The sequence below is a fragment of the Bidens hawaiensis genome, unplaced genomic scaffold, assembly GCF_021521415.1.
Source record: "Bidens hawaiensis isolate Kalapana, Puna unplaced genomic scaffold, B.hawaiensis_p1.1 tig00026927_1, whole genome shotgun sequence".
Classification (NCBI taxonomy): Eukaryota; Viridiplantae; Streptophyta; class Magnoliopsida; order Asterales; family Asteraceae; genus Bidens; species Bidens hawaiensis.
Genome location: NW_027494349.1, coordinates 103,143 through 118,991, shown reverse-complemented (window position 1 = coordinate 118,991; position 15,849 = coordinate 103,143). Strand labels below are relative to the sequence as shown.

General features: G+C 37.1%; 2 pseudogenes; both read left to right on the top strand.

The window, feature by feature from the left end:
• Positions 1-11,670: 11,670 nt before the first annotated feature.
• LOC143574442 (glycine-rich RNA-binding protein RZ1A pseudogene) lies at positions 11,671-12,641 on the top strand (annotated as a pseudogene).
• A 342-nt stretch (positions 12,642-12,983) lies between these two features.
• LOC143574447 (glycine-rich RNA-binding protein RZ1A-like) lies at positions 12,984-13,845 on the top strand (annotated as a pseudogene).
• Positions 13,846-15,849: the final 2,004 nt, after the last annotated feature.

Sequence of the window (15,849 nt, the reverse complement as noted above, 5' to 3'; positions counted from 1 at the left end):
TTAAATATTTATTTAAAGTACTTGGAATGTTGAATCCAACTTTATCTTATAACAATGTTGGACCGACAAAACCGAACACTCGCTTAACGTATGTTGTTAGTTCTAAAACAATAGAACTGCATACTTGATTAAGTCTTCTTAGATTTTATTGAGTTATCTCATAACATATGTTATTTTGGAAAATTGACTTGGGTTTGGCCAATAATCAGGACCCGAACCAACAACCCGAAACACTCGTTTAAACCCGTTTTAGTATCTATGTTATAAAGGGACTTGCATTCTTGCATTTTTACCCACCTTATTACTTAACATAGGTTGAGTAAATATTAAGGTTAGATACTTTAAATCGGTTTCGAGTAAACTTACATTTTTAAAGGGTTATTTCTATAATTTATTAAATAGTTACTTTATAAACCTTAAACTTTGATTGTTTACATTTCTTGTCTTTTATTTTAAAGCCTTCTCAAAACAACCATTCCTAATACACGAATTTTTCTTTCGTTTAGGCCTTGCTCATTAAACTACATCTTTTCGGTTACTCGTCTTTTTACCGATCAAGTTTATTACTTGAAAGGTGAGTACTTTCATTTCCCCATTTTCCATCTTTCGTTTTGGGGGTGATATTGCATACTTACTCAAACTAAATGATTTATACTTGAGTCTTAAACCACAAACTTTATCGTATACTTTACTTAAATAAATGCTCGATTTGGTGTTCTATGCTTACATGCTTATATGCTTATGTGTTTACCGCTTTTGGTTGGTTGATCTACTAAATCCTAGTCTATTTGGCATCCCCTTATAGAAAGGTGCCGTTAATATATTCTTATTAACGATAACTATAAATCCTAATCTATTTGGCAACCCCTTATAGCAAGGTGTCGTTTATTCTTATTAACGATAACTATAAAAAACCTAAACCATCTGGTATTCTCTTATGGCAGGTGTCACTAATGTGTTAGCGATCTCATATTTCCAAATTGTTGCTATTATTTACTTTTTCGTATACAAGTTATGACATTTTCTTATTATATACCTATTTGTTCAAAAACTATGAAATTGCTCACCAACCTTTGTGTTGATAAACTTTATTTTATGCAATGTTATAGGTTTGACTATAGTTGACTCGAGGACTTGGAGAAAACGTTATCAAGACTATTAGGATATTAGTAAAACGAACAATATATTATTTGCTATGTTTGAATTGGATTTATTGTATGAACAAGTTATGTGACTCGTTATGATTTTATGAAATAAAATGATGGACAGGTTAAGTATGTAATGCGTACCTTCGGGCACGTGTATGTGTATGTAAAGTAAGTTATGTGATTAACTAGAACTCACTCAGCATAGCTGACTTTTAGTATGCATGCAGGCAAATAGGTTGAGGCAGCTTGCATAAGGGGAAGCATATGGCATGATCTTGAAGAAGCTGGCATCTCGAGAAATGTTATGTTATCTTAAAAGACAATGTTTTATGTTTAAATGATTTGAATGCTCGATAAGACAAGAATTATGGTTATGAAATGTAATGGTTTGAATGTTTTTAATGTTCTGCGAATGTTTTAATTAACTATGATATTAAGAACTGTGTTTATGAGTAAATCCAACACGAAAGTAGGGCTACCAGTAACGGGGCCTTACAAGTTGGTATCAGAGCAAAGTTCGAGAGATTTAAGCATCCTACATGCTTAGACTCGAACAGAGAATGGGATTTAAGTAAGAAAAGAAAGAAGATGCCAGTTCGAGAATGCCATGTGTCGCTCAAGCAAGCTCAGTAAAGGTAAGATGTATGATTAAATGATGTATGTTAAATGATAAAGGAAGGATAAGTGAGTGATATGGATAGGATTAGTTGATTGTTTTGATTGACTAACTGTTTAAGTAGAACCATCACAAATAGACTCATAAAGGGAAGTGTATAGGACACGGAAAGTAACGTGATCAACTAATCACAGCTGGCCACTGTTATTACCTGTTAGCCTTACTATCCTTGTACTAAATGGTTCCTTGAGTGATGACGTTTGTGTTTCTCCGTTTTAGAATACAATGGCTGGATCTAGGGCAGTCGTTGGAGCAGGAGGCGGCACTGGACGTCGTGGTAGGCCTCGTCGTGCCCAACAACCTTCGGTAGAAACAGCTTCCAACACCGGGGCTGAAGGAAGCGCAGCTGGAAGAAACCCTGAAAACAATGAAGGGGTTCAACTCGATCCCTTAATCCAAGCAGCTATTGTTCAAGCTGTAGCCGCTACTGTGAAGAACATGAATCCTGAAGGGTCTGCTGGAGGCCGTGAAAGAACCGCTGAAGGGGCAGGAGGAGATGGTAGGAAAGATGATGAAGGAGAGAGGGAGGCTTCGAGTGAAGTAAAGTCTGTGAAGGTTGATGATAGAAAGAGGGGCCGAGGTGGTTGCAACTATAAGTCCTTCAAGGGTTGTGACCCGCCGAAGCTGACTGGTTTGGGAGACGTAATCGCTACCCTTCAATGGATAACTTCCATGGATAAAATTATCCGCATTAGCGAGTGTCATCCCGATCAAGCTGTCGGTTATGCCACTCAATCGTTTGAAGAGGAGGCGATGTATTGGTGGGAAAGTGTGGAGCAGAGGAATACTCAGGGAGAGATTAAGGCCATAAAGTGGGAGGATCTGAAGGAGTTAGTGATGAAGAGGTTCTGTGCTGACGCCGAGGTTGAGAGGGCGGAGATGAAGTTTCTGAACCTGAAAGCTGGGACGATAACACATCGTGAGTATACCACCGAGTTCAACCGAATGTCTAGGTTGGTACCCGATATGGTCGACAGTGAGGCTAAAAGGATCAAGTGCTATGTGAGGGGATTGCCACAGAGAGTCCGCACACTAGTCAGGACGAGTAAACCTGCTACCTTTGACTTTGCTGTCGAGCTCACAGATATGGTTTATGCAGACCTGGCTGCGGATGATGTTGTGGTGGAAGAAGAGAAGAAAGATAAGAAGTGGGTCAATCATACTAAGCGACCCGGTACTCAGTTATGGAACCCTAAGGACAAGAAGCAGAAGGTGTGGGAGAGGAAGACGTGCAAGACGTGTGGGAAGGTGCACGGTGGTGAGTGCAAGTGGGGTACTGGTTCGGATGTGTGTCACAAATGTGGAAAGGCTCATGGTGGGGAGTGTAGACTTGGAACAAATGCCTGTTATAAGTGTGGGAAGGTGGGGCACTATGCCAATGAGTGTGATGTGAAACCCGCATGCTACAAGTGTGGTAAGACGGGTCTATGGCAAGGGAGTATACTGATGGTGGAGCTTGAGGTAGTGGGAAGAAAGATGCCGATCAAGCTAGGCCAAGGACTAGAGCCTACATGCTGACCAAAGAACAAGCCAAGCAAATTCCGGATGTAGTCACTGATACGTTTTTAGTAAACGGAATTTCTTCTTTTGTATTATTTGATTCGGGTGCGAATAGAAGTTTCGTAGCTACACCATTTAGTAAACTAGCTAAAATGAAATGTTGCCGAGTGTCTGAAACTTTTATAGTAGAAACCGCTAGTGACACTTCGGTTAAAATAATGAAAATGGTTCAGGTCTGTAAGATAGAGTTAGAGGGACATGAGTTCCCCGTTACTTTGCATGTAATGACCTTAGGAAGGTTCGACGTGGTTTTGGGAATGGATTGGTTATCTGAGTTTGAAGCTCAGATAGTATGTAAGAGTAGGATAATAAGGTTAAAGTCTTTGGATGGTAGTGAGGTGACGGTTTATGGTGATAAGAAAAGTTCTGGGCTTAATGTCATTTCGATGATAAAAGCCGAGGGTTTGTTAAGGCGAGGGTGCGGTGCCTACCTGGCGTATGTTGTCAACGCTACGGCCGAGACGAAAGAGATGAAAGATGTTCCTATCGTGTGCGACTACCCAGAAGTATTCCCTGAGGATCTTCCGGGGCTGCCACCGGAGCGAGAGATAGAATTTCAGATAGATTTGGTACCAGGAGCCCAACCCGTCGCGAAAGCGCCTTACCGTCTAGCACCGTCCGAGATGAAAGAATTGATGTCCCAAATGCAAGAAATCCTCGACAAGGGTTTTATTAGACCAAGTGTTTCCCCGTGGGGCGCACCAGTGTTATTCGTGAAGAAGAAGGATGGAAGTATGAGAATGTGCATAGACTATCGTGAGTTGAATAAGCTTACGGTAAAGAATAGATATCCTTTGCCAAGGACTGATGATCTGTTTGACCAACTGCAAGGCTCAAGTTGGTTCTCACGAATAGATCTCAGATCAGGCTATCATCAGTTGAAGGTGAAAAAGGCAGGCATCCCTAAAACAACGTTTCGGACGCGATATGGAAACTACGAGTTACTCGTAATGTCATTCGGCCTAACAAATGCTCCTGCAACATTTATGGATATGATGAATAGGGTGTGTCGGCCAATGTTGGATAAGTCAGTTATTGTCTTCATCGACGATATATTGATTTATTTAAAGAGCGAGTCTGATCATGCTGAACATCTGAAGGAAGTATTGGATACTCTGAAGAAAGAAAAGTTGTATGCTAAGTTTTTGAAATGCGTGTTCTGGTTGCGAGAAGTGCAATTCCTAGGTCACGTGATTAATCCAGAAGGGATCATGGTGGACCCAGCCAAGATTGAAGCAATAACGAATTGGAAGACTCCACAGAATCCGACTGATATACGAAGCTTCTTAGGGTTAGCTGGCTACAATAGGAGATTCATCAAAGGTTTCTCCAAGATAGCCGCACCGTTAACCAGCATGACCCGAAAGTCGATAGTATTCAGTTGGGGTAAGTTTCAAGAAGAAGCTTTCCAGGAGTTAAAGAAGAGACTCACGCAAGCTCCAATCCTCGCTTTACCCGATGGTGACGAGAATTTGGTTATTTGTACTGATGCTTCGCATCAAGGGTTAGGTTGCGTATTGATGCAACGAGGTAAGGTGATAGCTTACGCGTCTAGACTGTTGAAAGTCCATGAGAGTACTTATCCGACACATGATTTGGAGCTAGCAGCAGTAGTGCATGCTTTAAAGATATGGAGGCATTATCTGTATGGTACTAAGTGTACCATCTACACAGATCATAAGAGTTTAAAGTACTTCTTCGAGCAGAAGGAATTGAACATGAGGCAGAGAAGGAGGTTAGAGTTGATAAAAGATTACGACTGCGACATTAAGTACTACCCCGGTAAAGCTAATGTGGTCGCCGACGCGCTAAGCCGTAAGAACGAGGAAGTCCTTGCAACAGTGAAGTCATACCAACTGATTATGAACTCAAGTCTTTTTGAAGAGATTGTCAAGGTACAGTCAGAGGTGCTAGTACATGAGGGGTTAGTTAAGAAAGAAAGGATTTATGGCCAGCAAGATGAGTTGATGGAAAACACTCATGGTGTTAAGACTAGATTTGACCGTACGTGGATTCCACGCCATGGAGATCTCAGAGGTCGAATCTTAGATGAAGCTCATAAATCAAGATACTCGATTCATCCTGGAGCTACAAAGATGTACCAAGATTTGAAAAGAGATTATTGGTGGCCGGGAATGAAGAATGATGTAGTAGATTATGTCAGTAAGTGCTTAACTTGTTTACAAGTCAAAGCCGAACATCAGAAGCCTTATGGGAAGATGCAACCGCTAGAGATACCTGAGTGAAAATGGGAACACATCACCATGGATTTTATAACTAAGCTACCTCGTACAGCTAAGCACCATGATACCATTTGGGTGATAGTGGACCGTTTGACCAAAAGTGCTCACTTTCTGCCTATACGAGAGGCCATCTTGTCAGAAACGTTAGCAAGTTTGTTCATTAAGGAGGTTGTATCTTAGCATGGAGTGCCACTGTCGATCGTGTCTGATGGAGATACTCGATTCACTTCGAGGTTCTGGAAGAAATTCCATGAAGCTATGGGAACGAGGTTGAACATCAGTACGGCGTATCATCCTCAAACAGATGGATAGTCTGAAAGGACGATCCAAATCCTTGAGTATATGCTACGCGCTTGTGTTTTAGACTTTGGAGGAAGTTGGGATGATCATCTGCACCTAACAGAGTTCTCCTATAACAACAGCTACCATTCAAGTATCGGTATGCCACCGTTTGAGATGCTTTATGGTAGACGATGTATAACTCCCGTGTGTTGGGGAGAGATTGGTCAAAAAGAAATGTGAAGTTTAGAAGTTATTCAAGAAATGTCTTCAAAATTCGATCAGATTAAGGCTAGAATGAAAGCTGCTCAAGACAGGCAGAAGTCGTATGCTGATAAGCGGCGACGACCGATGGAGTTTAACGTTGGTGACAACGTGATGCTTAAGGTCTCGCCTTGGAAGGGAATTATCCGTTTTAGAAAGAGGGGAAAGTTGAGTCCAAAGTACATTGGACCGTTTAAGATTCTAGATCGCGTGGGTGAAGTAGCTTACAAGTTGGATTTACCCGATGAGTTAGAAGGAATTCATTCAACCTTCCATGTTTCTCATATGAGAAAATGTCTAGCCGATGACACATCCCACGTGCCATTGCTGGACATTGAGGTTGATGAACAGCTGAACTACATTGAGCAACCGATATAGATTGTTGATCGCAAGGAGAAGCAGCTTCGTCACAAGGTTATACCTTTGGTAAAAGTGATATGGAAACACCGCAAAGGATCAGATGCTACTTGGAAAGCTGAGGATGAGATGCGCAAGTTCTACCTAGACTGTTTATGTAATAGTTAGGTTTCGGGGACGAAACCTCTTTAAGGAGGGAAGACTTGTAACGTCCTAAAATTTCGTATATAATAAAAGAAAGTCGCGTTTAGTTATTGGGCCTAAATAATTAATTAGTATTAATAAAGATCATGGACTTGGACTAATTAAGATGGATCAAAGGGGATGGGCCTTAGGACCACGGGCTTTAAGGGATATAAATATCCTCTTAAACCACCCTAAAATCCTAAATCCTCATTTCTTTCCATCCTAATCTCTACACACTCAAAAACACACACATACACTACATCATATTCGGCCGCGAGCGGGAAGGAAGAGAAGCGAGATCGAGCGAACACCGGTTTTGGTAGATCATTGCTATACGAATCATACGCAAGGTTTAGAGTCCACAAACAAGATAACCGAGACCGAAGAACACACAAAGGTAAGCCTTTTACCTTTAAAAGTTTACGTTTTATAGACGTTTAGCCTTGAAACTTGAGTCTAGGATAGATCGGGTTTAAACGAAACATAAAGTTGTAAACTTGATAATAAACCTGAGTGTTATGAACCCGAAAAAGGAAACGGCTCGATGAAATGAACCCTTAAACTAGTATTGAACTTTTTAACTTAAAGCTCCAACCTTTATGCGTTTTCGGGCTGAATCTTATTAAAAAACGGCCAGGGGAATTTTCGCGAGATCGATTAGCATCATCTCTAAGGGTTACGGGTTGAACATGGATGTTAATGAAGTTAAAATCAAAACCCGCCGCTACTGTTGATAACTTCGCCTATCCATATGTTCGCCTGAGGATAAGTTCGCACGTATGCAAGTTCGCCTGGGGTTAACTTCATTACATGTAAATTCGACTATGGCTAACTTCCCTTACTTGACGGTTAGGATGTTTGACGACTAACTAGCAACAAACTAGCAACAGGGGCGGGCGCGGAGGCGGTGCCGAAGATGATTACATGACTATATTATTATGATTATCACCATTGTTATGGAGGGATGTGATGGTGTATTTATAGGTTTGGGATGACATCGGTTGCTTATGACGGTTTAAAGGTGGTGTTATTAGAGAAAGGATGAATGACAACGGTTCTTCAAATCGTTTGGGTTTTTAAATGGATGGTGGATTGAGTAGGGACCAAATAGTTTGACCTTTCATGAAATATGCATTGTTTTAAAAAGAAAAGGTAATGATAATACAAAACGTGGTAAAAGAAAGAAACAAAGCATAAGTCAACTTTTTTGGCATCAATATTGTAAGTATTTGAATAGAATATTAGAATGTGACATTTGATATATGGCACGACAGTAATAAAAAAAGAGACGATAAGTTTTCTTTTTAAATTATTATTAAAAGGTGAGAATTGTGACCAATTGTAAATGTAGAGAATATATATACGAGCTATACATATTTGTATATTATAATATAGGCAGATTATACTATTATACATATGCATATATTACACCGATTATACATATATGTATATTATACCGATTGTTAATATCAGTCTCTAATTTATGAGTTGCATTTGTTTGTTATAAAGTTAAGACCATATTATTTGTTAAACGAGAGTGATGATATTTGAATAACAAGAACATGATGCTTTTTACGTATATATTTTGAGGGTGATTAGGTATACTGCCATATAGCATTGACGAAACCGATTATACATAGTTGTATATTACACATAGGCTAGTTTACAAGCTTCTATTGATTATACATATAAGTATATTTAAGAATGATACATATATGTACATTACGCCACACTTGACGTTTTCACACTCTTTAGCAAAAATCAAATAAATATCTAAAAAAAGAAGTAATTCCCTAAAACATAAATACCGCAAATAACATCGGCATGTTTTTAGTACTAGAAAATCAAAACGTACAGTCCTGAGATCAATCCGATAACAAAAACTTCAAACAAACAGCACTATACGACAAATAAAGCTTCAAACAAAATCTAAAAAATGAACATCTATTTCTTCTTTTGACCAACCAACTCATTTGCTTCCTTTAGAACTCAGTCTCGTTCTTTATTTGATTATGATAAAACTCGATCTATTTCTTTCTTTACAATTCATGCAATTTTCATGTAACACCAAATGATTATAAATATATTTTTAACGTCCTAAAACATTAACATACAAGGTATTTACACATACATGTATAATGATTTTTGTACATACATGTATGGGCATATATGAATTATTTTTATATGTACACATGTATAATAACATTGTACATACCTAATAATGTTACATGCGATGTCGTATATTGCATATATATATATATATATATATATATGTATTGGATCATTCAAAAGTTTTTTATAGCGAGAAGTGCGAGAAGTGAAGGTGTAAATTCATTAATCCCTAATTTCACTCCCTTTCTTATGTGTAGGTGCATATGTATGTGTGTAGGTATGTATATTGTATATGTGTATGTATGTTTGTATGTGTGTAGGTACATAGGTTTGAATGTGGCTCGGTACATTTATATAGGTATTGGACCATTTCAGAAGTTCTTTTACAGCGAGAAGTGCGAGAAGTGAAGGTGTAACTCCATTAATCCCTAATTTTCACTTCCTTTCTTATGTGTAGGTGTGTTGTGTATGTGCATATGTATGTGTGTAGGTACGTATGTTTGTATATTTGTACGTATCTTTGTATATGTGTAAGTATGTTTGTATGTATGTAGGTACATATGTTTGAATGTGTCTCGGTACATTTATATATTTGTAGGTAGGTTTGAGTGTGTAATTAAGACATAAATACAACCAACCTACATATATATATATGTAACATCATATGAAATGGAGTGAAATTATGTATTAATGGAGTTATACCTTCACTTCTCGCACTTCTCGCTGTAATATTACTTCTCACAAGATCCATCATATATATATATATATATATATATATATGTGGTAAGAATCCTAAGAGAACCCTTTGTAAATTGAGAACTTTGAGAACCATTTTGTACCACTAAAAACACCTTTAAAAAATATTTTAAAAAAATCATAAAACAAAAAATAATAAAAATTTTAAAAAAGTAAAAAAACCAAAATTCTTATATTTCATTCCGGTTTCATAAAAAAGAATAAAAAAAATAAAAAAACGTCGTATTATACACATATGTATAATTTTATATAATCTTTAGTTACGTAATATATACATATGTACAGTATCATTTATCTTAAATTATACACATGTGTACAAAAAAACATGTAAATGTACTTATATGTATGTATTATACATATGTGTATATAATTTAGCTAAACCGAGCTTTTTTTTAATGAACCGGGATGATAAAATAAGAATTTTGGTTTTTTACTTTTTTGATTTTTGTTTTTTTTTTATTTTTGGGTTCTTTGTGGTCTAAAATGGTTCTCATAGTTCTCAATTTCAAAAAAGTTCTCTCATGATCCTGATCATATATATATATATATATATGTATATATATGTGTGTGTGTAAATAATACGTATGTGTATAATAATAACATATATACTAATTTAATACAACTCAGAAAATGCAATATATTGTACATATATGTATAAATTATACATATATGTATAACAATAACATATATGAGAATTATAACATGTATGTACAATGTATTTATATGGATTATAGATACATGTTTAATGATATTGTACATTTGTACATATATGTATAATCACTTTGTTAATTGTATAACACATACCACATAGTTCTTTTTCCCTTTTAAGGAATTAGGCATATGTGATATATTAGTAACTTTGCAAGGGCATATATTGTATTTATAGTTTTGTATGGGCATATATGAAATTTTCAATATATGTAAGGGTATATATAAAATTGCCTACTAAAAAAACAACAAATCCTCTTCGTTATGTTGTGATTAGGGTGTTCGATCTTAAATCAGAAAGATAGATAAGCACTAATAAGTCAATTAATCGTAGGTTGAATGTGAACTGTAGCTCCATGCCATATTTTAATAACCTTAGGGGCTAAAACTTATATTCGAGTTTTCCGAGTTGACCCAAAACTCAAATCAAACCCAAGATCCAACCCAGATTATTTATGTTCGGGTTAGTCTATTTTTAGGTATGGGGTTTTCGGTTCAGTTAATCAGGGTCGGTTACGGTTTTTCTCGGGTCTGGTTTCGGGGTTCAGGTAAAAGTGACAACCCTAGCTGAAATATACATTAATTTCAAATAAGTCATCTTTTTAAACAACATGGTTTGGCCCGAATCTCATTCTGATTCGAACCAAATTAACCCATTTTGTATCAAGTCGTTCCGACCTTAATCTAGTTTTACACATGACCGGAGCTCGCCCCACTCGACCTGCTGTCGGTTCTAGCCGGTAATCACGTAACATGTTAATTTTTTAAAATAAAAAAGTATAGAAATACTATAATAAAATTAAGGAGAATAAAATTGTTGCTTTTATTGTGTAACTTATTTAAAAAAATGTTAACGTGCAAAAAAGATATGATCGTTAAAAGATTATGACAGTTTTTACGTCGGTCCAGACAAGATTGACAGAGTTTACGTCGGTCCATGGCAGATTCAAACCGACGCACTCGTAGGTTAACATTTCCGCATAGCCGATGGCCACCTTATCGCTCTTCTGACAGAATTACACAATCGCGAGGTAAGGAAATCACTAATTTAATTATTATTGCGATTGGCGTCCTGCCCTTATCATGTGTTTTTAAGTTTATCATTCAGTTATTTATTTATGATCTGTATAATGATCTTGTTCGTCCATTATAACTTTGTTTGTGATATATGCAGACAGACATTTATGAATTATGTGCCACTTTGATGAACTCTTAGGGCTCTTTAATCGTCAAATATGGTATAGGAAACTGTGAAATAAGATAGAGTTGATTATTATGAACCTTTACTACTTGCTATAAGCATGTATCCGTATAGATCATCGACTGTTACAATTATAATGGTTGTTTTGAATACACGTGTTTTGAGACTGCAGTTGAAAACATGTCTGTTGAGGAGGGATATCGCTGTTTTGTTGGTGGCTTGATCAAGTCAATGACTGATAGAGCTCTATTTGAGGTCTTCTTAAGGTTTGGCTATGTTCTTGACGCTGAGGTAACAAACATGCTTCATTGCTATTTTTCTACCAACTTTTTGTTATATTACAATATTTGTTTGTTTGTATCATTCTACACTTTGGTCGAATTATTTACAAGTTACATGTAATTTAATATTGATTTCAAGAGTTCATTTCTATTCTTTGTATGATTTAGGTTGTTTTAGACAAGGTCTCGGGGCTCTCGCTAGGATATGGTTTCGTAACTTTTGCTGGTAAGGATGCAATGAACAATGCTATTGCAGAAATGAACGGATATAACTTGGACGGGACTTACATCTCTGTAAGCAAAGCTCAACCTCAAGCCGGTCCAGGAAGGGACTACCGTCATAATGGTGGCAGTCAGTTAGATTTGCATTTACCTGGTAAGGAAATCACCAAGTTATTATATGTTTGCCACCTCTTTTATTTAATTCATATAACGTTAAATCTTGTGTCCGTGTTGATTGATCTGCGATTGGTGTCCTTATCATGTGTTTTTTAGTTGTTAATCATTGATGGATCATAATCGCCATATGTGTCAGATTGGATTTGACAATCAACTGTGTTTGTTTGTGATCTGTGCTTTTAGCCATCATAATTTGACTCACGTAGACAAACATTTATGAATTATGTGAGTGTTTTGAGAATATTAACCATTAATTTAGTGAATTTAGGGCTTTAACAATCAAATATGGTATAGGAAACTATGAAATAAGATAGAATTGATCTACTCTACTATAGCGCCATATGTATAACTATATTATGAGTTTAGTTTACCATGTGATATTTAACAGTTATAATGGTTGCTTCGTGTTTGGAAATTGGGGCTTTACAAATCAAACATGGTACAGGAAACTATGAAATGAGAAAGAATTGATGATTATGAATCTTTACTACTTACGATAAGCATGCATTAGCAGAGATCATCAACTTTTACAATTGTCTTCTTTTAACAATTATAAATAATGCTTGTTTTGAATACAAGTGTTTGGAAATTTGTATAATCAATTTTGTTAGTGTGAAAATATGGATATGGTCCATATGGAAAGTAAATTAGCACAACAGGACAATATATATACATGGTTCCGGACTTCGGTCAAACTTTAAAGAATGGTTTATCTCCACAATATATACAAAAAAGCTAGGGTTTGCATTGACAGGTCTGACTAATGTTCTATATGTTTTTTTTTTTTTTGCTTTTAATACTGCAGTTGCAAGCATGTCTGATCATGTGGGATACTGTTGTTTTGTTGGTGGCTTATCATGGTCAACAACTGATAAATCTCTATTTGAGGCCTTCGTAAGGTTTGGCTATGTTCTTGATGCAAAGGTAACAAACATATTTCATTGCTGTTTTTTAAGAATTTGCACCAACTGTTTGTTATGTAAGAATATTTGTTTTTAACTTGCCCGTGTAAAATGAGATCATGCCTTTGATCTCATCATTTCATGAAAGAAGGTTTATATTATCTTATCTTGCAAACCGTTTTTGAAAAAAACTATCCTTCACTATAAGCAATTGAATTTACGCATTCTTAAAAGAGTTTAGGATTTTTTTTACATCGATTAATAGACTTTTTATTTTATTTATTTATTTTGAGTATGGTTTATATTATTATAGACTGACACTTTGGTCGTATTGTTTACAAGTAATAGGATATTGATTTCAAGAGTTTATTTTTATTCTTTGTTATTTAGGTTGTGTTCGACAAGGTCTCTGGGCGCTCACGAGGATATGGATTCGTGACTTTTGTTCAAGTGCGAGCAATGAATGCTGCTATCGAAGAAATGAACGGATATAAGTTGGATGGGAGTTGCATTAGAGTAAGCAAAGCACAATCTCAAGCCAGTTCAAGAAGGAACTATGATGATCGTGGAAGTGACTGTTTCAGATGTGGCAAGCCCGGACATATCGCTAGAGAATGCTCAAGTAAAGGTGGAAATAAGGGCGATAGTTATGGTGGCAGTGGCAACCGGTATGGTGGAGGTTGGTATGGGGAACGTAGGTCGTCATAGTGGGTAGATGCAGTAGGGATGGTAGCGGCAGTGGAGGTTGCGGTTCTGAACGCGGTAATCAATAAAATGATCGGCTGAGTTGTGTGATTCGTTAATATAACCTTTTAAAGTTGTGTTATCAAGTTTTAACCCATATACTTTTACTAGCCTATGTTGTGGCATGGGATCGTGTTCGTGTTATACTTTGCAATCAAATGATACCTTATTGTATTTCGGACCTGCTACCTAATACCTACTTTGTTGGATTGGTTGTTATGAATGTAGGATATACTTTTGCATCATAAGTTGTATTGCTACTGGTGACGCACGATGATGATAAGTGTTTCAAAACAGGGCCAAATGTGATTCGGGTATACCTGTTATGACTTATGTCATATAGTTGGTCGTAACGATTGGTTATTATACAAATGTGACGATCATGCTATTGTGACGAGCACAATACTAAGGTCTGTTAATAAACTCAAAAGTTAAATAAACTTAGCCAATAAGGCAATAAAGTTCCACACAATCGTACATGTTAGGCTTTTGCTAGTAAAGCATATTTGTTTAAGTAAATCTTCCCAAATCATATAAAACTAGTTTTATATCCGTCCGGTGGACGGGTAGATTAATGTCATAATGTAACTAAGTAAATAAATAACCTCTTGCCATCAAATGGATCAAACTCCGATTGCACAAGCATGTTGACTGTACCAATTATTTGTATAACAACACATATAGGGCAAGTTATTTGAATAACAATTACAGAAACACTAAAAGACTTAAAACATAAAATATTTAAGAGACTGATTTCTTCTATAATTCCGAGCTTCATCAAAGATTCTCAAAGCTTAGAAAAAGTCAGTAGTTGCTCATGCCCATTGGCGTTCTTCCATGTGCATGTTGCCACTAGATGTGCACAAAATAACCGGTTCCGGACCCGACCCGGAACCGGTTCCTACCCGTACCCTACCCGCAGGTAGGACCATGTATACGATTTCTCCCCGGAGCCGTACCGGAACTGGAACCGACCCGGAACCAGTGGAACCCGAACCGAAAATACCCGGTCAAAACCCGAAAAAACCCCGGAGGGACCGGTCAAAACCCGGTCAAATACCCGACTATACCCGGAACCGGTTCCTACCCGAACCCGGTTTGACTTTTGTTGACCATACCCAGAACCAGTTCCTACCCGGTTCCGGGTTTAAAAAATACCCGATTTTGTGCACGTCTAGTTGCCACCAGCGCACGCACACATGTATGATACCCATGATCCTAGGATTATGCCCATTGCTGGTAAGTTAGAAGTGGCTCATGCATTGCTGGTAAGTTAGAAGTTGCTCATGCCCATTGATGGTAAGTCAGAAGTTGCTCATGCCCATTGCTGGTAAGTCCTTTTTGATACAGTTTCAGTAAAAAAGTTGTTACACACAATAATCGTAATGCTTTAAAACATACTAGGATAGTACCCGTGTTACACACGGGTAAAAATATTTGAAACGTCATATATATATATATACATATGTTTAAATTCAATTAAATGCAAATGTTTATATAATAAGATAATTTTACATGGATCCCCCACTTGTGGTCTAGTGGTAATAGGCTTAGGTTCTCCAATGGAGACTCAAGTTCGAACCCCCCTTGTGTCATATTTGGATGGATATTGATAATGAAGGATTTGAGCTAGGCCTTGTGCAAAGGTTGTCAGTTTGAACACTGAGCCCACCCGAGTTTTCGTCTCACTGTGTGTTACGCCAGAGAGTTCGCTTTTGTGGTGGCACAATGGCTGTCAAGTGGCAGTCGTCGGTATGGTTTCCCGGGGGAACGCCCAAGCCAAACTCTGAAGGCAGCGTGGGCTCGATTAAGACAACATAGTCTGGCCAGAGTGGGGCATCAGGGCTTTCCAAATTTGGAGAGTGCGGTAGCCTAAATACAAAGAATGTCGCCACACATAATACATTAGAAAAAAAAAATCAAACATTAATTGTAACATAAAAAATAAATAGTAAAAAGACAAACTTACATCCTCTAAGAAATGCTTAACAATGGATTGAGTCTAAAATTTGAATAACGCATATTAGTAAAAA